We start from the raw sequence: 25,049 nt of genomic DNA, 5'->3' as shown, positions 1-25,049 counted from the left end.
CTTTAAACCTCTACCTCTCAATAGGTTTGCCTACCTTTTGTTCCAGTGCTTACCTTATTGACCTTTAGGTATATTTTTTGTTCCTGTCCTGATACCCTTTCCCCTTCACTTTCTTAAATGGCTGTTCTTCTAAAATCTTCCTTTTTCTCCAAACTCCAAATTGACTTGTTATCTAAGATGTGCTGTGGTGTTTCACCTCCTGACATGTTTCCCTCTGGTGGCAATATTAATTTTTCACAAAGGTATTTTGAATCTTCCTTTGAATTGCATAGCTCAGTAGCAGTTCGTACTTAGCTTAGTTCAAGTATATAATTCTGCTTTTATTGTATAGAGTGTTTATCATTTACTGTTGATTTTGTACAACAAAATCTTTTGTAGTAACAGTGGTAGTAGATCTGCATTAGGGCATTGCTCCTTGCTTTATGTGATTAGTTCAAGTCTTGCTGTTTTTTTCCTTATAGTATAAATGGATTTTTGGCTGAAAAAATGGACCCATGTGGTCTATTCCACTTACCTGCCTATAAGTAAATACATTAAGTTAATAAATAAAATCATAATAAATGAAAAAAATAACTCTATGCTGATTAGGAAACTGTAGTATTAAAACTGTTAAACATATATTTGTGTGCCAGAAGTGTTTGGAAAGGTATGTCAGAATCCAGGCTACTATATGGAATTTGTTTTTTAAGTTGGGATTTTAGCCCTCTTGAGATTTTTGCATATGAAAGATTACCTTAAGCCCTATTTATTTTTGATCAGTGGTGTTCAGAAGTAATCACTGTCAACCTTATGTTTGTTTTGTGGTTTAAAATCTTATTTATAGTCCATTTTAATCATTAAATCATTCTTTAATTATTAAGGATCTTCACTAATTTACAAGTGCTCCATCACAATTTTTTAGGTACTTGCTAATGTTATTTTTTGCTATGGCTGTATTACCATTTTACATTAGGTTAAATTTTAAACCTTGCTTAAATAAGTTGGTCTTTATTATTAAATACTGCTTGTGGTCACACCTTTATAATTTTCTCTTGATTTGATCATATGGGATTCCAGAAATTGTTGCCTGGATGCCTGCAAAAAGAAAAGTTTGAGAACCTGAGAGAGAGAGAAAATCAAACAGAAAAGGAGATGAGAAAACTTTGGCAGGTAGAATCATTGCAGCTGTTCATCTAAAAGCAGTTCAAGTTTCAACTTTAGCATATTAGATGTCTTTCAATAATTTGGAGAAAAGATAAACCATATGTACTCTGGGGCATTTTAAAATGAGACTGAAGGAATATATCTACTCAAATAACAAAAGGTCCGAAAAATTGAGTAAGCTTTAACTATTTATACGAACTGATAACACTGTTAAAATCAGAGGTTGAAATGAAGAAAAGGCTGGTTGAGTATGAGGCTTCTCAAGAAGAGCTTTTTCAAAAATGGTAGATTATGGAGTGTTTGTCTGTACTAGCTAAGAGAATGGCAAATGTGTTGCCAAAAATCGATAGATATGTATCGTGTGTTTTTTGTGGAACGGAGTGAAGGGGAAGCAGATGTTTGATATTAATAAAACAATGATCCAGAGGGAGGCATAATATTAAAAAATACCACCATTGTATGGTCTTGATACAGACAAGGATTCAGTAGAATCAACTGGGATGTTATGAGTAGGACAGTGGAATTGTTTACATACTGTGACAGAATAATATGATTAATTATGAGGATATATGAAGGGTCGTAGGAAGAATTAAGATTTGAGGGTTCCTCACCTCCAAGCTGTTTTGTACAGAGAAACCAGGCAGGGATGTCCTCTTTCCCTTTTGTTATTTGCTTTTTATTTAGAACCATTAGCAAAGAAAGTAAGAGACCCACAAATTAAAGGATATAACTAGTATGGTAATCAAGAAAAGTTAGCTGTATTTGTAGATGTGTTGTACTTGATAAGTCCAGAAAAAGGACATTTCTATGTTTTGGAATATTTTTAAACACCTTTATTAAAATATCACTTAAGACACAAGCACACATGCATTAATAGAAAGCAAACCATATTAACATTATTTTCATTCTCATACATTATACATTACATACGTTTTCTTTCTTTACAAGTCTCACTCCTCCTCAACATTATTTGCATGTATTGTTTCCACAAACTCCCATTTATTTCTATGTAATTTGTTTCTTCCCGTTTCTAAAGATCTCAATCCATTTTTTTTGTTTACAACATCCAAAATTTCAAATGCACTTGGTTTAGATTTTTTTTCCATTTTGTAGTAATTGTGTTTTTGGCAGCCAGTAGTAAGGCCTTATTAAGTTTAATTCTGTCTAGACAATTCAGATCTCGTGTCTTCATCTCAAAGTATCATTTCCTTAGTTACAGCCATCCGTTCTGCCAATATTTCTGACATAGTACTGTGTAGGGAATTTTTAAAATCTGCCAGCTCATTACTTTCCCAAAAACATGCTCCCAGTGTCCTTTTTTCTTCCCCATTATACCTCCACCGTTTGCTATTTACCTGAGGAAAAAAAAAAAAGTGAATTTGCTTGAAGTATAAAAATACCTATGCAAACATTTCCAAGCAAAAATCCTAAACCTTCTGGACTTCATTGAATACTTGGGAGCCATGCATATGTCATTCTGTTGTTCCCTTGTAAATTCCTTTTCTAGTCTCTCCTCCCAATCCTTTATAACCTCCTCATATTCATTATTACAGTCATTGTGCAATATTTCATATGCCGTAGTAATTATCCCGTTTTTCACAGCAGCTTCTGTTCTGGGTTCAACAAAAATCTTCTTTTTAAACAGCTTTATTAAATCCCATTTTAAACAGTGATATAGATACAAGTATATGTTAAAAGAAGGAAAACAAACCATAGTAACATTTTCATGCAGTATACATATGTTTTTTTCAGCAATTGTCATTCATGTCTGTTTTTGACTGATTCAAGCTTTGGGTGTCTGACCTTGGCGCCTTTCAAAAACTTTGGATCCAAGGCTCTGACTCCTCCCCTATGCATAATTCCCTGTGTTCCCCCAAAATGCCTCAGATCTCATTTGCTGCTTGAGCCAGAAAGAAGGGCTCTGACTTTTTAGGGGATAACTGATTCATTGGTTGTGTTTTTTGAGTTATCCTTGTTGCTGATTTTCTTAGCTAGCTAGTTCCCTTCTTATATTTCTTTTCATTCCTTCCCAATTAAAAAAAGGACTTTTTGTGATCATTATTGCTATTACTGTTACTATTACTGTTATCATTGTTGTGTTTTCTAGTATTTCTTTTCTTGTTTTGAATGTCTAGGTAGTAGGGTTTATTTAGCCTGTGTTTGCTTAGTCAATGCTGGTTTCCTGCCATGTTTTCTTTTGTCTGACAAGGTTGTTGATTTTAAGAATATTTCAGCCTGTGGCCACAAAATCCTACCACAGAACCCTCATTCTTTCTGTGTCTGCTGCCTGGGATGGCAAACCTAGGTACTAACTGTGAGATGTGTGCCTGTTTTGGTGCCAGAGCACTTCAGAAGCATAGGGACAAGTTAGTTCTAAAGGGCCTACTTCCCACCCAAGTGGGAACTTCGGCTCCTCCTCCTTTTTCAAAGACTCCTCCTCTAGTTGAGAACTGAGAAATCCAAGGCATCTAAAAGAAAGGAGAAAGACAAAATCGGGGAAAAAGAGTGAAGGAGATGGAAAAAGTGGAGAAATCTAGAAAGCAGTCACTGGACCCTACAACATTTTTGGGTCCGCTGCCAAAAACACCTAAGTGTTTGGATCCAGAAGGTCCATTCTCGGATGCCTCTTCCCCATTTTTCACTGGAGTCCTAGGCTTCATTTTCCATTTTGCAGGAAAGGTGTTCATCCCAACCACATTCAGTGGCTTCAAGATCCTTCCATTTGAAGTGAAATCGTATAGAAGCAAATGTCGAAAGGATGAAGTGGAAGTTCAGTCAGACTCAGATTCAACTGAAGGTCCTCCCAGCGCTGTCCATTTCCGGCATCCTGGGTACATGTTAATCTGCTATTCCGTTGCTTTTTCCTCTTCTAGTCCAACCTTTGGATCTGATACTCATGGATTAGTCTTCCCAGAGCACTGACATTGGAACCAACAGTCTTCTCAACTTCAGCTCCGATGGGGTCCCTTACAGTCTTGACTCCAATTTTGTCTGATCAGAATGAGTCCCAAAGCCAAGACTCTTGGGGGAGGGGGTGATACCAAAGTTTTCATATACATCTCTTCCCCTTGGTGCTTCAGCCCTTGATAGCTTGGCTCTGTCTCTGTGTTGGAGGGGGGGGATTGGAGCTGAGGATGTCCCACCTATTTCTTTTTCAGATCGGTGGAGTGCTGCTTCAGCTCTGGTTGTGTCCTCAGTATTTGAAAGGGTTCTGTCCAGACGAGAGAAGAGGTGTGGCTGCAATGCTCGGCTCCATCCCAACCTCTATTGGACACATTATCAAAATCAGTATATCATGGTCAAATTGGACTGTTAGCCCCTTCAGCCCTGAGAGTACCCACCAAGCAAGTTCCCAGTCTGATTGAGATCCTTCCCTAGAAGCCCAAAAGAGGCAGGGTCCTAAGAAACAGACTTGTAAAAGGAGACACTTTGACTCCTGTCTGGAGGCAGTCACTGAAGACAGACTTTGAAGGTGAAGGGTCCACCCAATCCCCTCTAGAAGACACAATCCTTGAATTGATGAAACAATGAGAAGTTTGATCCTCTGACACTCCTCCTCCTGAGGAGGATGTGTTCCATGAGATGTTTGGAGCTGGTTCTTCTACCTCTTGGGTTGTACCACCCACTGATGATCTTATAGATCTAGTGGCACAGCTAGTGAACCTAATGTATTTGAGCCGATAAGTGAAAGCCGAACAAGATTTGGGTTGCCCTTAGGATTAAGATTCACTGGAGCAAGGGTCCTCAGTGGATGCCATGGTGGTTTTGGCAGCACAAAGAAGGAACTCTGAGGAGAGAACAACTGTCCGTACTCCTAATGTGGAGCTCAGGGCTTTGGACAAATTCAGGAACCAGACATATGCTTCAGTGACCTTTTCACTTTGAACGCTGAATTGCCTTGCCTGCATGACATGTTTCAATTGGGACCTGACAAAGGACCTGACTAAGTCCCTCTTTGGTAACTTAATAGATGTCCAGAAATTAGTGGAGTTCCAATTGTCTTTCCTGCAGTCTCCGTCCAATGTATCCATGCATCTGCTCTCCAGTGCAGCTGATGGTGTGGCTGGAGTAGCAGGCACCTGCAATCACCATATGTTGGCATGCCTGAATGTGTTTGTAACTTTGCAGAAGTCTTCAAGATGTCCTTTATTAATGCCCCTTTTGATGGTTTAACTCTCTTTGAACTGAAGGTGAAAGAAGCACTCACCAGGAATGAGCAGGAAGGCAAGACCCAGTCTGCCATTGTGGTCTGCTTTTCCACCCTTCAAAAGACCTTTAATAGGAACAAAAATGGGGAGAAAAGCTATGGTTCTGGAAATCCAAGGGATTCAGCCAAGATGCTGTTGCGGATAGCCCTACCCCCCAGAGAAAAGTGGTGGGGGGATAACTTTAAGAATGTCACGCCAAAGGCATATTGCAAAATCAAGGGTTTTGTGGTCCTTTCAGTGAGAAAATATGAGTGCTACTGAAGGGTTGCTGGACTGCCTCACTCTAGAGGCAGTTGAAGGGTGCTTATCCATGTACTCTCAAGCCTGGCAGGCCGTCATGCAAGATTCATGACTGATGAATATAATCAGCAGAAGCTGCACTATTCCTTTTGTTTCCCCCACCACAGAACAGACGTACGACCCAGTCAAATGGAATCTGCAGCAGCAGATGTAAAAAAAAAAAAAAAAAAAAACACTAGAGAAAAGTGTCATCCAGCAAGTTCCTCCAAACCAGTCAGGATCTGGAGTCTATTCCAGGTCCTTTTTAGTTCCTGAGAAAACAGGAGACCTCAGGCCAATCTTGGACCTATGCCACCTTAATCAGTTCATGAAGCAGATAAAATTTCAGATGATCACGGTAAAGGTCCAGTCTACCTGTTTTGCGGAAGGACAACTGGATATGCTCAAAAGATATCCAAGATGCCTACTGTCATATCAAGATAGAGAGGCAGTCCAGGAGATTTCACCATTCCTGACTAGGAGTCGATCATTTTCAGTTCAAGGCACTGCTCTTTGGTCTCACCACAAACCTCCAGTTTGTATGGGAGTGGTAGCAGCGTATCTCAGGCTGCAGTGGTTCCCAGTGTTCCCTGATTTAGACAACTGACTTACTGCAGCAGAAGAACTTCTTGCTCAACCTTGACACTTAGTTGTGGATTACAATCAACATTACAATGAGTGAGCCAGTACAGACTCAACAGATAAAATTCATTGGATGTTGCCTGGATACAAATCGTTAGACCACCAAACTCCCACAATCCAGAGTTTTGTCCCTACATCAAGTAACTGCACAAGTCCTTCAATACTCCCTTCCTCTGGGAAGACTTGTTCTCAGACTGCTAGGCTCAATGGTCCTCTTCAGTCACTCTAGTCCCTCTAACATATTACATGAGAGTCCTACAGTGGACCTTGTAGGTTCAGTGGTTCCTGATATCCCACACACTGCATACACAGATTCGTCTCACACCAATTTGTGGGATGTGCATTGTGGTTGATCTCTCCAATGGTTTAAGACAGTCAAATGTTCTCCCTACCACTTGCAGTAGTAATGGTAACCATGAATACTTTCCTTTGGGGAGCATTTAGAATGGGGGGATGGTCCAAGGTTGTTGTTCACCCACTGATGCCAGTCTTTACATTATTGTCTTGGAGAAGAAAGCTGTACTTGTAGCATTGCATGCCTTTCAGGACTCCATCCTTGAGAGTGTAATCTCCATCCAGACAGACAACATGGCAATAATTTGGTATATCAGCAAGCAGGCAAGAACCCAATCATGTCCACTTTGCCTCGAAGCAATGAGAGTGTGGCAGTAGGCAATGGCTTCCCATCTTCCCGTCACTTTCTCTTTGCAGTGCATACTCTAGGGGTTTCCAGTGTTCTAGTGGACAAATTGAGCTGATCCATTTTTCTTCACAAGTGGTCCCTCAGAAAGTGGCAACATAAATCTCAAGTGCAGGGGTCACTTTGACCTGATTTCTCCACAAGGTCAACCGCTGAGGGGTGCTGTAGTTCACAGTTGGCAACTGGCTCTCCTTTGTGCCTTTCTTCCCATTGCCCTTTTAACAAAATTTCTTCAGAAAGCTAGGAGTTGCAAGACCAAGTAATCCCTCATTGCCCCTTTTGGCCTTGGCAAGTTTGGTTTCCCTTCCTCTGGCCTCATCTAGTACATCCACCCTGGGTGTTGGACATTCATCCAAATCTTCTGAATCATCTGTCTGATCACCCTCACCAAGATCTGAAAACCTTGAAATCAACTGCATGATTCCTCCAATTTTGATGGCCAGAGGTATCAGGCTTTCCACTCATGTGGTCCACATTTTAGCTTCATGATAGCCAAAATACTAGAAAGGTTTATCTCAGTAAGTGGAGAAGGATGTTCTTCGTCTTCCCTTGCTGCAGTCCTGACAATTGGGTATAGTCCGCGTCCCAGTCGGCCCGAATACCAGAGTATAAGGCTGACGTCGGTCATGGCGCCTTAGACTGACGTCAGTACGTCAGGGTACTAATGCGCATGACCGACGTCATTTCCTCAGTCTTTTTTGCCGCATGGTCCGATGCAGAAGCAGTTTTGCGAGTGCAGGTTGGCGTTCTGAGATTTTCCGAAACCGGAGTTTCAGACCGAATACAGAGTTGGCTAAGTAACCCGTTGGGAACATTTTGGTTTTTTCTTGCCTCAGTATTTAAACGGATGTCAGAAAAAGTGAATAACTGTATTTCTTGTGGGAAGCAGATACCGCATAACGATTTTCATACATTGTGTATACCTTGTTTAGGGCCTGAGCACGACGTTGTTGGTTGCCGCTCTTGTGCTAGATTTAACAAGCGCACTATTAAGAGGAGGCTTGATTGTGCTAGGTTAGTGTTTGGGAAACGTTGCAATTATAATATGCCGTCGGATGCTCCGGCGCCTGCTTCATCCAAGAAGCGCAAAGATAAAACAGTGAGGCCTAGGGGAGAGGAACCGGCAGCCCCGGATGTCGGTCCTTTGGAAGGCTCAGGGGAGCCGGAGGTTTTGCCAGGAGTTTCAATGGAGTCTCAGGCAGATACTTTACTGTTACAGGATGTGCCCTCTCAGGAGGCAGGCCAGGCTGAGGGGCTTCTCAGGTAACTGTTCTTCCCTCTCTTCCCAAGGTAGTTAGGGCCTCTCCTTCTGTTGCCAAAGCTTCTTTTAGAGGTAGGCCAAGTTCAGTTTCTGTGGGGGCTTCTCCTAGCATTTCGGGCTCTGTGCCTAAAAAACATATGCTCAAAATGGCAGAAGATTTGATTACTCTGATTAGAGGTTCTATGCCCCCACCTGATAAGAGGCCTAGGGTGGAACAGGAGTTTGATAGTTTTGAACAGTGTTCACAGGCTTCGGAGTCTTCTGGGGAAGACTTGCAAGAGTTTCCTACTTATTCTGATTCTGATGTGGATGATTCCACCCCTTCAGCTTCTCCTCCTGAGGATTTTTCATTTTCAGAGACTCTTCACTCCATGAGGGAGCACTTTAAATGGGAAGGCCAAGATTACTCTGACTCTAGACAAAGGCTTAGGGAATTCTTGTTTCTGCCTCAGCATAGGCCCCTAGGTATTCCTCCTGTGTTGAATGTGGTGGAGGATGTTTTGCAGAGGCTTCTCTGAACCCTGACTCCTTGCCTCCTGCTCCTGTTAAGCCTGATAGGTATTATAGGGTGCCCGAAGCTCATAAGTATTTGTTTAAGAGTCCCAGGGCGGACCCGAAACTGTTTCTCAGGGGCCTAAAGGTGTTAAAGCTTCTGTGGTTAAAATCCTGTACCCTCTGATAAAGAGGCAAGGGCTTTGGATAGGTGGGGTAAGAAAGTATATACTTCTTCCACTTTGGCCATGAGGGCGTTGAATTGTCAGTTTCATATGCTGAAATATCAGAATTATCTCCTTTCACAATTGAAATCTAAGGTGGATGCTTTGGCGGAAGGTATTGAGTGTAAAGAATTGCTGGATTTGGTTCATGTGTCTGAACAAGTGGGTAAGCATTCTTTGCAGTGTGGTTTTGATGCTGTTCAGGCCTCCTCGAGGGTGGCTGCTACTAGTTCTGTTCTTCGCAGATATGCATGGTTGAAGGATCAGAATTTAGCTGAGCATGTTAAGACCAGGATTTTGGATGCTCCTTTACAGTCTGATGTGTTGTTTGGACAGCCTGTGGAAGCAGTTTTAAAGAAAATGGAGGACAAAGCTAAGTCTATGCAGACTGTTAAAGATTTTTTGCAGGTGCAGCCTCCGAAGTTTAGTAGAAATTGGCCTGCTAAGGGGTGGACATATCCTGCTTATGGTGCCCAGTCTAGGGGTAGGTCTAGACGTGGTAGGGGCAGGGCTCAAGGTTTGTTTAGGCCTAGATCAGACAGTTCACCTGCTCAGACTTCTGGTGAGGGCAGGGGTCAGTCCTTTCGTAAGCAGAACCAATGACCTGCCTTTTCAGCTGCCAGTGGACTCCGTCTGGCAGCTCCTTTAGGAGGAAGATTGTCTCTTTTTCAAAGAAAATTGGGATTTAATCACTCAAGACAGATGGGTGCTGGATATCATTCATCACGGGTACAGATTTTATTTCCACACAATGCCCCTTTCAAAGGCATGCCAGATGTTCCTCCTCCACAAAGAAAGAGGCTCACAAGCAAGTTTCTCAGTTACTCCAGATAGGGGCTATTCAGCCAGTCCCTGTGTCAGAAAGGGGCTTGGATTTTATTCTCTGTTCTCCGGGCATGGCACTCTCCCAGGAAAGATTTAGTCAAACCTGGAGAAAGACAAAATCGGGAAAAGAGTGAAGGAGATGGAAAAAAGTGGAGAAATCTAGAAAGCAGTCACTGGACCCTACAACATTTTTGGGTCCGCTGCCAAAAACACCTAAGTGTTTGGATCCAGAAGGTCCATTCTCGGATGCCTCTTCCCCATTTTTCACTGGAGTCCTAGGCTTCATTTTCCATTTTGCAGGAAAGGTGTTCATCCCAACCACATTCAGTGGCTTCAAGATCCTTCCATTTGAAGTGAAATCGTATAGAAGCAAATGTCGAAAGGATGAAGTGGAAGTTCAGTCAGACTCAGATTCAACTGAAGGTCCTCCCAGCGCTGTCCATTTCCGTCATCCTGGGTACATGTTAATCTATATTCCGTTGCTTTTTCCTCTTCTAGTCCAACCTTTGGATCTGATACTCATGGATTAGTCTTCCCAGAGCACTGACATTGGAACCAACAGTCTTCTCAACTTCAGCTCCGATGGGGTCCCTTACAGTCTTGACTCCAATTTTGTCTGATCAGAATGAGTCCCAAAGCCAAGACTCTTGGGGGAGGGGGTGATACCAAAGTTTTCATATACATCTCTTCCCCTTGGTGCTATTGATAGCTTGGCTCTGTCTCTGTGTTGGAGGGGGATTGGAGCTGAGGATGTCCACCTATTTCTTTTCAGATCGGTGGAGTGCTGCTTCAGCTCTGGTTGTGTCCTCAGTATTTGAAAGGGTTCTGTCCAGACGAGAGAAGAGGTGTGGCTGCAATGCTCGGCTCCATCCCAACCTCTATTGGACACATTATCAAAATCAGTATATCATGGTCAAATTGGACTGTTAGCCCCTTCAGCCCTGAGAGTACCCACCAAGCAAGTTCCCAGTCTGATTGAGATCCTTCCCTAGAAGCCCAAAAGAGGCAGGGTCCTAAGAAACAGACTTGTAAAAGGAGACACTTTGACTCCTGTCTGGAGGCAGTCACTGAAGACAGACTTTGAAGGTGAAGGGTCCACCCAATCCCCTCTAGAAGACACAATCCTTGAATTGATGAAACAATGAGAAGTTTGATCCTCTGACACTCCTCCTCCTGAGGAGGATGTGTTCCATGAGATGTTTGGAGCTGGTTCTTCTACCTCTTGGGTTGTACCACCCACTGATGATCTTATAGATCTAGTGGCACAGCTAGTGAACCTAATGTATTTGAGCCGATAAGTGAAAGCCGAACAAGATTTGGGTTGCCCTTAGGATTAAGATTCACTGGAGCAAGGGTCCTCAGTGGATGCCATGGTGGTTTTGGCAGCACAAAGAAGGAACTCTGAGGAGAGAACAACTGTCCGTACTCCTAATGTGGAGCTCAGGGCTTTGGACAAATTCAGGAACCAGACATATGCTTCAGTGACCTTTTCACTTTGAACGCTGAATTGCCTTGCCTGCATGACATGTTTCAATTGGGACCTGACAAAGGACCTGACTAAGTCCCTCTTTGGTAACTTAATAGATGTCCAGAAATTAGTGGAGTTCCAATTGTCTTTCCTGCAGTCTCCGTCCAATGTATCCATGCATCTGCTCTCCAGTGCAGCTGATGGTGTGGCTGGAGTAGCAGGCACCTGCAATCACCATATGTTGGCATGCCTGAATGTGTTTGTAACTTTGCAGAAGTCTTCAAGATGTCCTTTATTAATGCCCCTTTTGATGGTTTTCTTTAACTCTCTTTGAACTGAAGGTGAAAGAAGCACTCACCAGGAATGAGCAGGAAGGCAAGACCCAGTCTGCCATTGTGGTCTCTTTTCCACCCTTCAAAAAGACCTTTAATAGGAACAAAAATGGGGAGAAAAGCTATGGTTCTGGAAATCCAAGGGATTCAGCCAAGATGCTGTTGCGGATAGCCCTACCCCCAGAGAGAAAAGTGGTGGGGGATAACTTTAAGAATGTCACGCCAAAGGCATATTGCAAAAATCAAGGGTTTTGTGGTCCTTTCAGTGAGAAAATATGAGTGCTACTGAAGGGTTGCTGGACTGCCTCACTCTAGAGGCAGTTGAAGATGCTATCCATGTACTCTCAGAAGCCTGGCAGGCCGTCATGCAAGATTCATGACTGATGAATATAATCAGCAGAAGCTGCACTATTCCTTTTGTTTCCCCCACCACAGAACAGACGTACGACCCAGTCAAATGGAATCTGCAGCAGCAGATGTAAAAAAAAACACTAGAGAAAAGTGTCATCCAGCAAGTTCCTCCAAACCAGTCAGGATCTGGAGTCTATTCCAGGTCCTTTTAGTTCCTGAGAAAACAGGAGACCTCAGGCCAATCTTGGACCTATGCCACCTTAATCAGTTCATGGAAGCAGATAAAATTTCAGATGATCACGGTAAAGGTCCAGTCTACCTGTTTTGCGGAAGGACAACTGGATATGCTCAAAAGATATCCAAGATGCCTACTGTCATATCAAGATAGAGGCAGTCCAGGAGATTTCACCATTCCTGACTAGGAGTCGATCATTTTCAGTTCAAGGCACTGCTCTTTGGTCTCACCACAAACCTCCAGTTTGTATGGGAGTGGTAGCAGCGTATCTCAGGCTGCAGTGGTTCCCAGTGTTCCCTGATTTAGACAACTGACTTACTGCAGCAGAAGAACTTCTTGCTCAACCTTGACACTTAGTTGTGGATTACAATCAACATTACAATGAGTGAGCCAGTACAGACTCAACAGATAAAATTCATTGGATGTTGCCTGGATACAAATCGTTAGACCACCAAACTCCCACAATCCAGAGTTTTGTCCCTACATCAAGTAACTGCACAAGTCCTTCAATACTCCCTTCCTCTGGGAAGACTTGTTCTCAGACTGCTAGGCTCAATGGTCCTCTTCAGTCACTCTAGTCCCTCTAACATATTACATGAGAGTCCTACAGTGGACCTTGTAGGTTCAGTGGTTCCTGATATCCCACACACTGCATACACAGATTCGTCTCACACCAATTTGTGGGATGTGCATTGTGGTTGATCTCTCCAATGGTTTAAGACAGTCAAATGTTCTCCCTACCACTTGCAGTAGTAATGGTAACCATGAATACTTTCCTTTGGGGAGCATTTAGAATGGGGGGATGGTCCAAGGTTGTTGTTCACCCACTGATGCCAGTCTTTACATTATTGTCTTGGAGAAGAAAGCTGTACTTGTAGCATTGCATGCCTTTCAGGACTCCATCCTTGAGAGTGTAATCTCCATCCAGACAGACAACATGGCAATAATTTGGTATATCAGCAAGCAGGCAAGAACCCAATCATGTCCACTTTGCCTCGAAGCAATGAGAGTGTGGCAGTAGGCAATGGCTTCCCATCTTCCCGTCACTTTCTCTTTGCAGTGCATACTCTAGGGGTTTCCAGTGTTCTAGTGGACAAATTGAGCTGATCCATTTTTCTTCACAAGTGGTCCCTCAGAAAGTGGCAACATAAATCTCAAGTGCAGGGGTCACTTTGACCTGATTTCTCCACAAGGTCAACCGCTGAGGGGTGCTGTAGTTCACAGTTGGCAACTGGCTCTCCTTTGTGCCTTTCTTCCCATTGCCCTTTTAACAAAATTTCTTCAGAAAGCTAGGAGTTGCAAGACCAAGTAATCCCTCATTGCCCCTTTTGGCCTTGGCAAGTTTGGTTTCCCTTCCTCTGGCCTCATCTAGTACATCCACCCTGGGTGTTGGACATTCATCCAAATCTTCTGAATCATCTGTCTGATCACCCTCACCAAGATCTGAAAACCTTGAAATCAACTGCATGATTCCTCCAATTTTGATGGCCAGAGGTATCAGGCTTTCCACTCATGTGGTCCACATTTTAGCTTCATGATAGCCAAAATACTAGAAAGGTTTATCTCAGTAAGTGGAGAAGGTTACCATTTGTGCCTCTTCCAAGAGAATAAATCCATTTTCAGCCCATCTTTCATTCATCCTGGACTCTTTGTCAGACCTTTTCCAAAAAGGATCCAGTTTCTCAGCCATCAGTAAACAGTGGCCGTTTACAATTTTTTTCATTAGGCAAACTCAAACTCTTAATGCTTCCCTAAATATTTCAAAAGCTATTCTGAAGGCAGCCTTCCTTTTAAGACCCCCTGTTAGGAATCCAGTCCCCCTTGGGTCATTACTGTCATGCGCCAGGCTTAAACTCAAGCTTCTTTTGTGGTACAGCAGACATAAGATACATTTCTTGGAAAACTTTTCTAGTGGTTGTTATTTACAAAAGGAGGTTTACAAAGTCGCAAGCATTATCCTGTAACCCTCTATATGCAATCTTCTATAAGGACAGGGTGTCTCTGAGAATGAATTCAAACTTTCTTTCATAGGTGCTATCTGAAATGAACCCAGGTCAGACTATCAATGTGCTAGTAGTCTTCCTAAAATTTCCTAACAAAGGGAAGTATACGCTACACTTGCTAGAAGTTCCTTGACAACTCTGTATCCAATTTTGTCTACTCCATCTGTCTTAAACGTGTAGGTTATAGTATCCAGCTCGGATCTTACACCAGCTAATTCCTTCAGACTTTGAACTCACCAGACTCCAGGTCCCTTACCCACAATCCCCTGCACCTCACCCTAGTCCTCAGATCTAGTTTTCCTCCTGTCAGCAGCTCAGTCTCAGCTCTGCTTGGTGTATCCTTTTTGGAAATTTTATTAAGTGCTTTTTGTGCTGAATTTTTGCTTCCTTTACATTTTTCCTAGAATTAATGTAGTTAGGGTTGTGTGGGATAGGTAGATAGGTGGGTAGGTCTGTACGGTAGTGTTTTTGTAGATAGGCTTCTTGCTTTTGGTGGGGTTGTTTATTTTTATTGGCATGTTCTTGGTATTTCTCAAGCTATAGTGTGGTTAGCATTAGTGGTGTGGTAGTTTTCTTACTAGTTTTTGTGATTATCTTTTTGAACTTTTTGTTATGTTATGGACGAGGGCTTTAAGAGCCTGTGGGCTCAACTTGCCATCACAGGAAGCATATGATAAAAGTGGGTACTATTTGGGAGCATCACATCTGGACTGTGTTTGTTCTTGTGTGCTAGGTATTTGGGTCCAGGGCGATTAATGAACATCATGCCAAGTTGGCCCTTAAAGAAGCTTCTTCCATCAGGCCCTCCTTCTTCTAGTCCCGTAACTTCGAAGGTCAGGTTGAAGAAGCACTGTCCATAGGACTTCAAATCTTCTAGGGGAATCGGATGAGGTCCTCTTCTGTTTCTATACCCAGTCATTCCTCCTTGAGTTCATTGGACCCAAAGATCCCATGACTTTTGGGTCCCATAGCTGCCCGTGTCAACATCAACTCTGAAGATCTCCATCAGAGTCAACAACCAGCGAGGCTCCACCTCCAGCCAAGAAACTTCCTAATCCCTTTCTGCTTAAAGGAGCTTCTTCAGGTAGGACAACTTCCTCTTTTCCTCCATACACCCCACCAGGGATGTCACCAGAATCTTCTCTTTCCCCATCCCAGTTCTGAGCCTTTCCATCTTGGATCCACCAGATTGGTTCATTCTCCTCTAAATGACCCTTCAAGCTCCCATTGGTAGCTTCATCTGTCTGGTCATCAAGGTCAGTGGGCAACATTATAGCTTCTAACTTGGAGCTGCTGCTGATTTCCATTTTTGCAGATGCAATTAGGCATTATCCCTTTCTGTCCATTCTGGTTCCCAGACCTTCGGCTGTATTTGGCTCCAATTCATTCCTTGGTCTCTTTGGCCCCAACTGCTTCTGGGCTGTCGAGACCTCAGAACCACTGTGTTGAACCTGGAGTTTCCTTTTCAGGGTCGACTATCCCTGCTTCAGGTTCATCTCTCCCACTTGGGGCTTCAGCTTTGGACAGCTTGGCTTTGATCTCGATGTTGGCATTAGGTGTAGTTCCCTTGGGCTCAGGTGTCTCTGTAGCATCTTTGGGTGCTGGAACCATCGGCTCTGAGAGGCCAGCTTCCGGCTTTGCCTTTGACGTTGTAGAAAGGATGTTCTCCTCTCAGGAGAAGGGTTGGGTTTCATCAGCCAGTGTCCCTTCTTCTCATCTGGGCCTGCGACTAGTCATCAGTATGATCCTGGGCAGCCTGCATCAGTGGGTCTCCATCCTTTATCCTTAGCAGGGCTTCCAGCATCTTCCCCTTCTTCCCAAGCATCGCCAGAGCAGAAGGTTTCAGGGAAGAGGTGTAAGGAAACACCATGACATCCTGGAGGAGTCTGTCACAGAGGATACTGACCTTGAGGAAGGAGAGGGGTCCTCTGAGTCTCCATGGGATGATGCCTCTTTTGGAGATCTGTTGGAGCTGCTTGTCCAATATAGAGGCTAGACCACTGAAGCTCCCTCTCTGGAGGAGATGGTATTTTTTGCAGGCCTTCAGCATGGGCTCATCCACTCCTTGGGTGTTTTACCCCTGCAGATGCTGTTATAGACCTAATACCCCAGAGGGCATGAAGGAACCTGACTTAGTGGAGCACATCCCCAAAAAGTCTGATAAGATTATTGCACCCCCCCCCCCAGGACAGCCACATTGGAGTAAGGGTCCAGATGTCTATGTTCTTGTGGTGGTAGCCGCCACTAATAAGGAGATCTCTGATGAGAGTTCCTCTCTCCACCTTTGAATAGGGAGTCCTGGGCTTTGAATCATTTAGGGAAATGGTCCTATGCCTCAGCCACTTTTGTGCAGAGAACAGTTAATTACTTACTGCACTTGACAAGGCTTTATTGCAACCTGGTGTCTGAAATGTTAAGGAGTGTTAAAACATAGCAGTCTCCAGAGATTCAGGAGATGCTAAAGACTCAGCTGTCTACGCTGCTTTCCACCGCCAATGTTTCCATGAGGCTCATTTCGAATTCAGCCAGTGGAGTGTTCTGAGCAACTGTCTGGCATTGCTGTGCTGTGTCATGCTTGGATGCATTTATGCAACTTTGCAGATTGCTTCAATGCCCCATTTAATGGCTATTTCTTGTTCAGCTGCTTCTCCATGAGTGGTCCTAAATCTGAGAGTTGCAGCTCAGATTTTTCGGTGCTGAGGCACTCTATGTTGTGACCAATTTGCTACCCCAGCCAACACCAAATACTGCAGGTATGTCTTAGTTCCGCCTCTGGGACAGTCACCCAGGAATGCTCTGATGTTGGCTTGGCCTCTGGCCTTCTTTCCACTTATCCCGAGTTCCTTTGATGGTAACATTTCTTCAAAAGGCAGCCCGCTGTGATCCTCATAGCACTGTTTTGGTCTCGTCAGATATAGTTTCCCATCCTTTGGCCTCTTCTGAAGTACTCTGCTCTTGGGTACTGGATCCCATTCTGGATCTGATTTCTCTCCCATCAGGCCTGTGTTCCCCCTGTCTTCAATCCATCAAGTTAACAGCATGGTTTCTCCAGTTCCTTTGCTGGCCAGAAATCGCAAGCTTTCACAGGCTGTAGTTCTCATATTGTCTTCATCTTAGAAGCAGTCTACTAGAAAAGTGTATTCCAGTAAATGAAGATGTTTTGTACTTTAGGCAGAATCTCATGGACTTGACCCTTTTTCCACTCCCTTAGAATCCGTTTTGGATTTTCTTGCTGAGTTGTTTCAGTCAGGTTTTAGTTTTTCTGCTGTTAAGGTTCAGCTGGTAGCCATCTCTAATTTCCTTGTTGGCAGGGGTAATGTTCCATTGGCTTCTCTCAAGATTACTAAGACATTCCTCAAAGGTACGTTTGTGCTTTGTTCACCAGTTCAGGATTCTGTTCTTCCCTGGGATTTGCCTTTTGTTTTGTAGGGCTTCCATTTGAACCTTCAGCTCCTTCTGATTTAAAGCTCTTGACTTGAAAGACCTTGTTTTTGGTGGCTCTTACTTAAGCAAGGAGGGTTTCAGAGTTGCAAACTCTTATTTTCCTTCTTAGTTGGTGTTCCACAAAGACAAGATTTGGCTTTTCTTATGAACTCTTCTTTTCTGACTAAGGTAGCTGTTGAGACAAACCTTAACAGTTCTATTCATCTTCCTGTGTTTTTCACAATCTCTCCTACAAAGGTGAATAGTTTCTGCATTGTTTGGGCGTGCATAGGCAATTGAGATCTTGTTTGGACTGTACCAAAGCCTTCAGAAAATCCAGTGATTTGTTTGTCTGCTTTTCAAAATCCAGGCTGGGCTCACCTGTGTCTAAAGTCACTTTATCCAAGTGGCTGTCAGACTGTATCTTGTTTGCATATTCTTTGAAAGGTAAGACCCTTCCACGCAAACCTAAGGGTAATTTTTTCAGGGCTGTGGCTAATTCTGCAGCTTTCTTTTCTAGAGTATCAGTGGATGTAGTTTGTGCAGCTGCTACTTGGATGGGTTGTTACTATTGTGTCATATTATAAGGTCAGTATTTAGTCAAGATCCAGGGCCTCCTTTGGGTCCATTGTGTTGTGGCATATCCTTCCTTGGTTCTTTCAAGGATTTTTTATGGTTAGGGACTCTGTCCCACAAATTGAAGCTAGATGGATCAGACAACATCTGGTATGAAAATTATGTACATACCCTAAAGATAGATTTGTGTTGTTTGTCTGGTTCAAACCCCCCACCCCCCACCCCACTCAAGTCCCTGTCTTTGTTTGGTATGGCAAACTTTCTGTGATGGCCAGACAATGGAGGTTGTCTTTTCCTTATCCTTGAAGTCCTGTGTCGTCCTTGGTTAGAAAAATTTTTATTGTATGTTGGACGTAGTTGATTTGGGGCAGACTTGATCTGAGGAGTAGGGTGAAAAGAGGGGGATTGTGGGTGAGGGAGGCAGTGTCTGGTGAGTTTGAAGTCTGAAAGAATTGGCCTATGTTGAATACAAGTCGGATGCAATAACCCACAGGCTGCCCCAGAAGGAGACAGACAACATGACTCTATCATTATGGTAACTACATTACTTTCATTTTTATTTACAAGGGACTAAGGTTATCAGAAAATGTAATCAACTTTTTATTGCTCTTTCTAAAGAAAAAATTGGTAAAGGTTCATTGAAAGTCACTCTATCCAACTGGCTTTCTGACCGTATAATGTTGGTTTATGAAAGTTGGGACTATCTTTATTTAACAAACCAAAGACTCATTCTACCAGGGCAATAGCTACTTTTACTGCTTTTATCTGTAAAGCTCCTGATGCAGTTACTTGGTCTCATTACAAGCTAGATGTACAGTCCAGAGCCCATACATCCTTTGTCTGCACCATTCTCAAGAATATCCTCCTTTGATGCCACCCAGGAGTCTTGGTAGTTTGGGAATCTCTTGTCTCAAAGGTGAATTTGACAAAAACAGCATTGGATACAAATGTTATGTACTTACCCTGCTAGAATCATGTTGTCTTGTTTTTATGTGGTTCAACATCCCTCCCTCCATCCTCAGACTAAACTGTCCCCTCTTGCTCCTCTTGAATGGTAGAACCTGACAAGGGGCCTTATCCTTTGACACCTTGCTGATTGCTGTTCCTCATATTATTGCCACCCTTCTTGGTCTATCTTGTCAGATAGTCTTATGGTTATTAGTAGGCAAGCTCAATCTGTGTCAGAACCTTGGATCTAAAACTTATGAAAGGCACAGAGGTCAGATCCAGATGGATCTGATAACCTAAAAGTTGAACCGGACTAAAATAAAACAACACAGATCTAGCATTATTGTTAGTGGATAACTTTAAATCTGATGTTGTCAATCTTCATTCATTCTTGATGAATGAGACTCTGTTCCGACTCCTTGGAACCAGCTCAGCCGTTCTACAGCTCTTGCCAGCCAAAAAATCTTGAGCTAAGACTCTACCCATAATGCCCATCTCTCCATTACCTCAGATCTCGTTTGCCACTCTGATAACAAGATGTGTCAGTCAGTACTCTCCAGCTAAGTGCCTTTATTATCTCTTTATATTCTGTCGAAACTTAATCTATATTTTTTATATTAGATTTTTCTTCCTATTGTACCCATTGAGTGTCTGTATATTATCTTTTCTCTATCCACTGTACCTAACGGTATTCTACATTACCATTATTGGTAACTTGTTCCTCTTTTCTCCTTTTACCTCTTAGGTAATCTTTTTGATACCATCGCTGGTATCTTCCACTTTTCTTTACCTATTATAGGTATTTCTTCCTACCATTGTTGGTAGGTTTCTTTCTTTTGTTCTGTCTGTTAAGAGTGAGTGTGTGTGCGATTACCTAAAAATGGCAGAGAAGCAGAAGGGCACATCAGGCTTCAGTGTCAAGATTGTGGAAGAAATATGCCCAATTCAGATGGGTATCTTTCATGTGTATATTGTTTGGGTGCACCCCACTTAAAAACTGTGTGTAAGATCTGCCAAGGTTTCAGTGCCCAAACATTGGTAGAATGGTGAAATAGGCTGATTTTAAAAGGATTGTTGAAGCCCTTCTTTGACGAAGCCCTTTCTAAGCCAGAGTCTTCCAAATCTAAACCAAAAAAGAGAAGCCACTCAGTGCCGACCTCACCATTGGCACCAGACTCCAAATCTCATAAGTTGCTGGTTCCATCTGTGTCTTCAGAACCAAGGAGTAAAATTCCTAAAATGATTGTAAAACAATCTTCAACACCGACAGTTAGGTCCCATCCATACCGATAGTTTCTGCACTGATCTTGACTACTTCGGCACCCACAGTCTCCTTGGCACTGACCTTGACAGTCTGGGCACCGACAACCTCGTCAGCACCAGCATTATTGACTTCCCACTCAGTTCCGACTTCTCCATCTGCTCCTCAGCATATGGTGCCGAAGTTCGAAGCATTTGTACCTCCCAAAACAAGGTATTCTCCTTCTGCAGACCCATTTTTGGGTCAACTCCCCAGTCCTTTTGTGGCTAGGCCAGAGTCTCCCTCGGGGATATCTGTCCATTCAACCAGAAGTCTTTCCGAAGTGAATGTGGTGAGATTAGTGGATCAGCTTTTGGCGGTCAACGGTCTTCCTGCACCCACACAGACCTCCCTCCCTCCTGGAGCCGAGGCCTATTCTCCCAGGACTCCTCTGGATTATCCCTGTCTGACCTCCTTTCCAGGTTCGGAGCCCACCACTTCAACACTTCCGGTTCCATTTGTTTCAGTGTTGACAGAAGCTCCTCCTTTAGTACAGGGGTTGGCATGTCTTTGGCTCCATTGGATCTGATAAGACACCCAAGACCGTGGCTTGGCTGTCGGTTCGGGGGGGGGCGACAGTACGGTACTGATTGTTTGCTCTGGGCCATCTTTGGCTCTCAGAACTCTGACAGTTTGGGACCCTGCCCAGGTCCCTTATTTGGAGGGCAGTCCTTCAGAGTGGGGTGTGACCCCAGTTTCGAGGTAGTCTTTCTTGGTTACAGGCTCCCATCCCTCTTCAGGGGGACCTGCCTTCCAGATCATGGAGAGAGCTTTAGCCTCTGCAGGCTCTCAGCTGGCCCCATCTAGTTTGGAATGTCACGTATTTGTACCTTCTGGACCACAGCTACCACCACCTCTTATGTCAGGACAGCAGGCACCGAAGCAGCAAGATGTTCCCATTCAGGGCCCCTCTTCTTTGGAGCCCTCCTCAGAGATTCTCACTTTGGAGTCACCCTGTAAGAAGACTTGCAAAACGAAGCATCTAGATTCCCCAGAAAAATCTGTCATGGGAGACACAGATTACGATGAAGGGGAGGGTTCCCATGGTCACCCACTGAAAATGTCTCTTTTGGAGACATCCTAGAAATTTTGAAACAGAGGGGTGATTTGAAGTCCACCAACCCATCCTCTGAGGAATCTCTGTTCTTGCAGGTTTTTGGTGCTTCCCATCTACTTCCTGGGTGATCCCACCCGCTGACAACCTTATTAAGCTTCTAGCGCAGCAGGTGTAGAAGGCTTCTGAGTCCATAGAGCCGATTCTTTGGAGGCCAGATAAAATTTTAACAGCTCCTTAAGATCAACTACATTGGGGAAAGGGTTTAGCAGTAGATGCCATGGTGGTGGTGCGGCCACCAAAGTGGAACGTGCCGAGGAGAGTTCCACTGTCCACCTTCCTAACTGAGCATCTCGGATGATGGACAGGTTTGAGAAGCGGGTCTTTGCATCATCAACCTTCACTCTTAGGTCATTGGATTTCATGGCACACTTTACTAGACTCCAAAGGGATCTGATAAAGGAGCTGTCAGATAACCTAGCTGGAGCTTTGTCTGACAAGGTAAGGGTTAAGGTTGCCTCTCAGCTTGACACCTTGGAGTCTATATTGAATTCATCCATGCAGCTCATTGCTCATGCAGCCGACGGAATGACTAGGGCAGTGGGTACAGGCGTTTTCATAAGGCGCCATGCCTGTATGAGCTTGTGTTACTGTGCAGAACCTTTTAAGTCTTATTTTGTCAATGGTCCTATTGACGGATCTTCCTTGTTCGGCCCCAAAGTCACAGACACACTAGGCAGATGTGAAAAGGATGGAAAGACTTTTTCTGCTGTGGGCATTCATTTTTCTACTCCTCAACGATCCTACTCTAGGAATCAGAGGAGTAGAAAAATGTGGTTCAAAAAATCCCAAGGACCTTTTCGGGACACACGTGGTGAATACTCCCCTCAGGGCAGAGGGGGGAGTTCTAATGTAAGACACCCTCCCCATGGCAGAGGAGGTGTATGCAATCAGAGCTCCCTTCTCTGGACAGCCCTACCAGTTCTCCTGAAAGGAGTCCTGATTGCGTACCTTTGGAAGCAGTTGGGGAAAGATTTTCACTGCACACCAAACAGCCTGGTTAATGATAACTTCGGATACTTGAGTGCAGAGAATTATTATCAGAGGTTACAAAATTCCCTTCAGTCTCTTTCCAAAGTTCCAAAAATGAAACCCCCATGTTCCAACCAATGAGAGGGATCTAGCAGCCCTAGAGATTCAAAAGCTGCTCGGAAAAAAAGAGTCATCCAAGAGTCCCACCAGACCAAAAAGGATTTTACTCAAGGTTCTTTTTAGTGCCAAAAAGGACAGGGGACTGCAGACCAATATTACATCTCGGCCTTCTGAACAAGTTCATTCAGCAGACAAAATTCTGGATGGTCACAGTTCAGTCTGTCCTTCCCTTTCTGGAGGAGAACAAAGATGAACAAATGCTCCAGAATATTCCTCAGCTTCCAGCTGGGAGCCAGTCATTTCCAGTTCAGTGTGCTGCCCTTCAGTCTCACCACAGCCCCCAAGTGTTCACTGAATGCATGGCAGTGGTAACCGGGTGTATATCAGATGTCCGAACGCTCAAATGTCCGAATGCCGAAATTTAGAACTGGGAAGGTCAAAGTCTAAAAATAACGAAGCAGCAGAACATCGAATTCTTTCCCAGGGAAAGAATTCGGTGGGCTGGTTCCACTATTTCCTCCACTTTGGTGTGATCTCAGAGTTGGTATATTTAAGTAGGGGGGTGTGGGGGCAAAGCCCCCACATTAGAAACAGTATGTAGTGTTCGTGTGTTTCTGCGTTTTGTACTGGAACAGCGATTTTTCTCCCTGGGAAAAAAATCGCTGTTCTGAGTGTTCAGAGTATTAAGTTTTCAAACTTTTGGGTTCGGTATTGACATAGTCGAAGTTTTGACACTTTGACTATGTGATATAGACCCACGGTAACAGCTCACTTGAGACTACGTGGATTCTGAGTGTTTCTATACCGAGACGACTGGCTTCTCACCACCCCCTCTAGGCATCTATTGCTTCAAACCACAGACTTTATGTTGAACTTTTCCGAATCTTTGGGCATTTCGATCAACAGAGAAAAATCCCAATTAACTCCTACACAAGATCTAGAATTTATAGGAGTACCCCTCTATACCGTTTCTTGTATAGCCTCTCTCCCTCTACACAGGCTACAAAAATTAAGGTCGTAGGTACAAATAATCATTTCCAAAAACAAGGTTCCTGCTCTTCTAGTCCTTCAAGCTCTGGAAACTATGGCAGCGACCATAACCTTAGTGCCCCTCGCAAGGTGTCATATGAGGCTGCTTCAGTGGCTCTTGCAGACGCAGTGGTCATTTCTGACATAGGCAATATCTCACCTAGTTCTAATAACACATCACTGCAAGAAGACTCTATCCAGGTGGATGAAGTCAGAAGAAAATTTATGGGGCCTTGCCTTCACTCCCTGTCCGCCCACAGCCATAGTGACCACTGACGCTTCCCAGATCGGGTTGGGGGGAATTATCTGGGAAGGACAGTCCAAGGCACTTGGTCCCAGCAAGAAGTCAATTTGCAAATCAGTGTCCTAGAATTGAGGGCAGTGCTTCTATCGTTGCAAGCCTTTCAGTCTCTCCTTCCTTTGGGGATAGTTGCAGTCCAGTCAGACAACATGTCATTAGTCTGGTACATCAACAAGCAGGGTGAAACTAGATCCCACCCCCTGTGTCGAGAAGCTTTCAGGATTTGGCAGTGGGCTATCACTTCCAACCGCTTTCTAATAGCAATGCATATCCTGGGAAGCTTGAACATGAAAGCGTACAAACTGAGCAGATGCATCCTCCTGCCTCACAAGTGGTCTCTCAGTCACAATATAATGATGAAACTCTTTCAGCACTGGGGCCAGCCTTGCTGTGATCTTTTCTCCTCCCCAATAAACAACAAATGCAGCAGCTATTTTGCTCTAATTCACCCGCAGAATGAGTCCCCGAGAGAAGCACTCCTCCTCAATTGGCTCCCGAGACTACTTTATGCCTTTCCCCAATTCCACTGATCCCCTTATTCTTGAGGAAAGCCCAAAGGTTGAGAAGCAAAGTGATTCTCATTGCACCCTAAGTACTCTGTCAAGTCTGGGGCCCCATCCTTTGGCCTCACCTGGTTCATCATCCTTGGATTTTGGACTGAGTTCCGGACCTGCTGTCTCACCCGCAGAGATTGGTGCATCCCAGTCTCCACACTCTCAAGCTGACAGCTTAGTATCTCCAATTCCATTAATTGCCAGGCAAAACAAATCACCTTTCCCAGTACAGAAGATCATTCTGGTCTCATAAACTGTCCAGCAGGAAACTCTATCTTAGCAAATGGAGGAGATTCTCAGTCTGGGCCTGTACAAACAATTTACATCCTTTTTCAGCACCAGTTGACAAGGTCTTGGAATTTCTAGCTACACCTTTTGAACTAGGGGCTTCTGTTTCCACCATTAAAGTCCAATTAGCAGCCATTTCCAATTTTCACAATGGGTTTGATGATCATACCTTGATTTTCCATCATTTATGTAAAATCTTTCTCAAGGGCACTATACATTTAAAGCCTCCAGTCAAGGATCCTTTAGCTCCATGGGATTTGA

At 43.8% G+C, this 25,049-nt stretch overlaps 1 protein-coding gene across 1 annotated transcript in view; it reads left to right on the top strand.

The window, feature by feature from the left end:
- UNC80 (unc-80 homolog, NALCN channel complex subunit) overlaps positions 1-25,049 on the top strand; it is a 5,631,640-nt gene that overhangs the window by 761,067 nt on the left and 4,845,524 nt on the right. The gene's annotated exons all lie outside the window — the stretch shown is intronic.

The sequence above is a fragment of the Protopterus annectens genome, chromosome 2.part0 (assembly GCF_019279795.1).
Source record: "Protopterus annectens isolate FY-2018-M chromosome 2.part0, PAN1.0, whole genome shotgun sequence".
NCBI lineage: Eukaryota > Metazoa > Chordata > Ceratodontiformes > Protopteridae > Protopterus > Protopterus annectens.
This window is presented reverse-complemented; position numbering and strand designations above follow the sequence as displayed.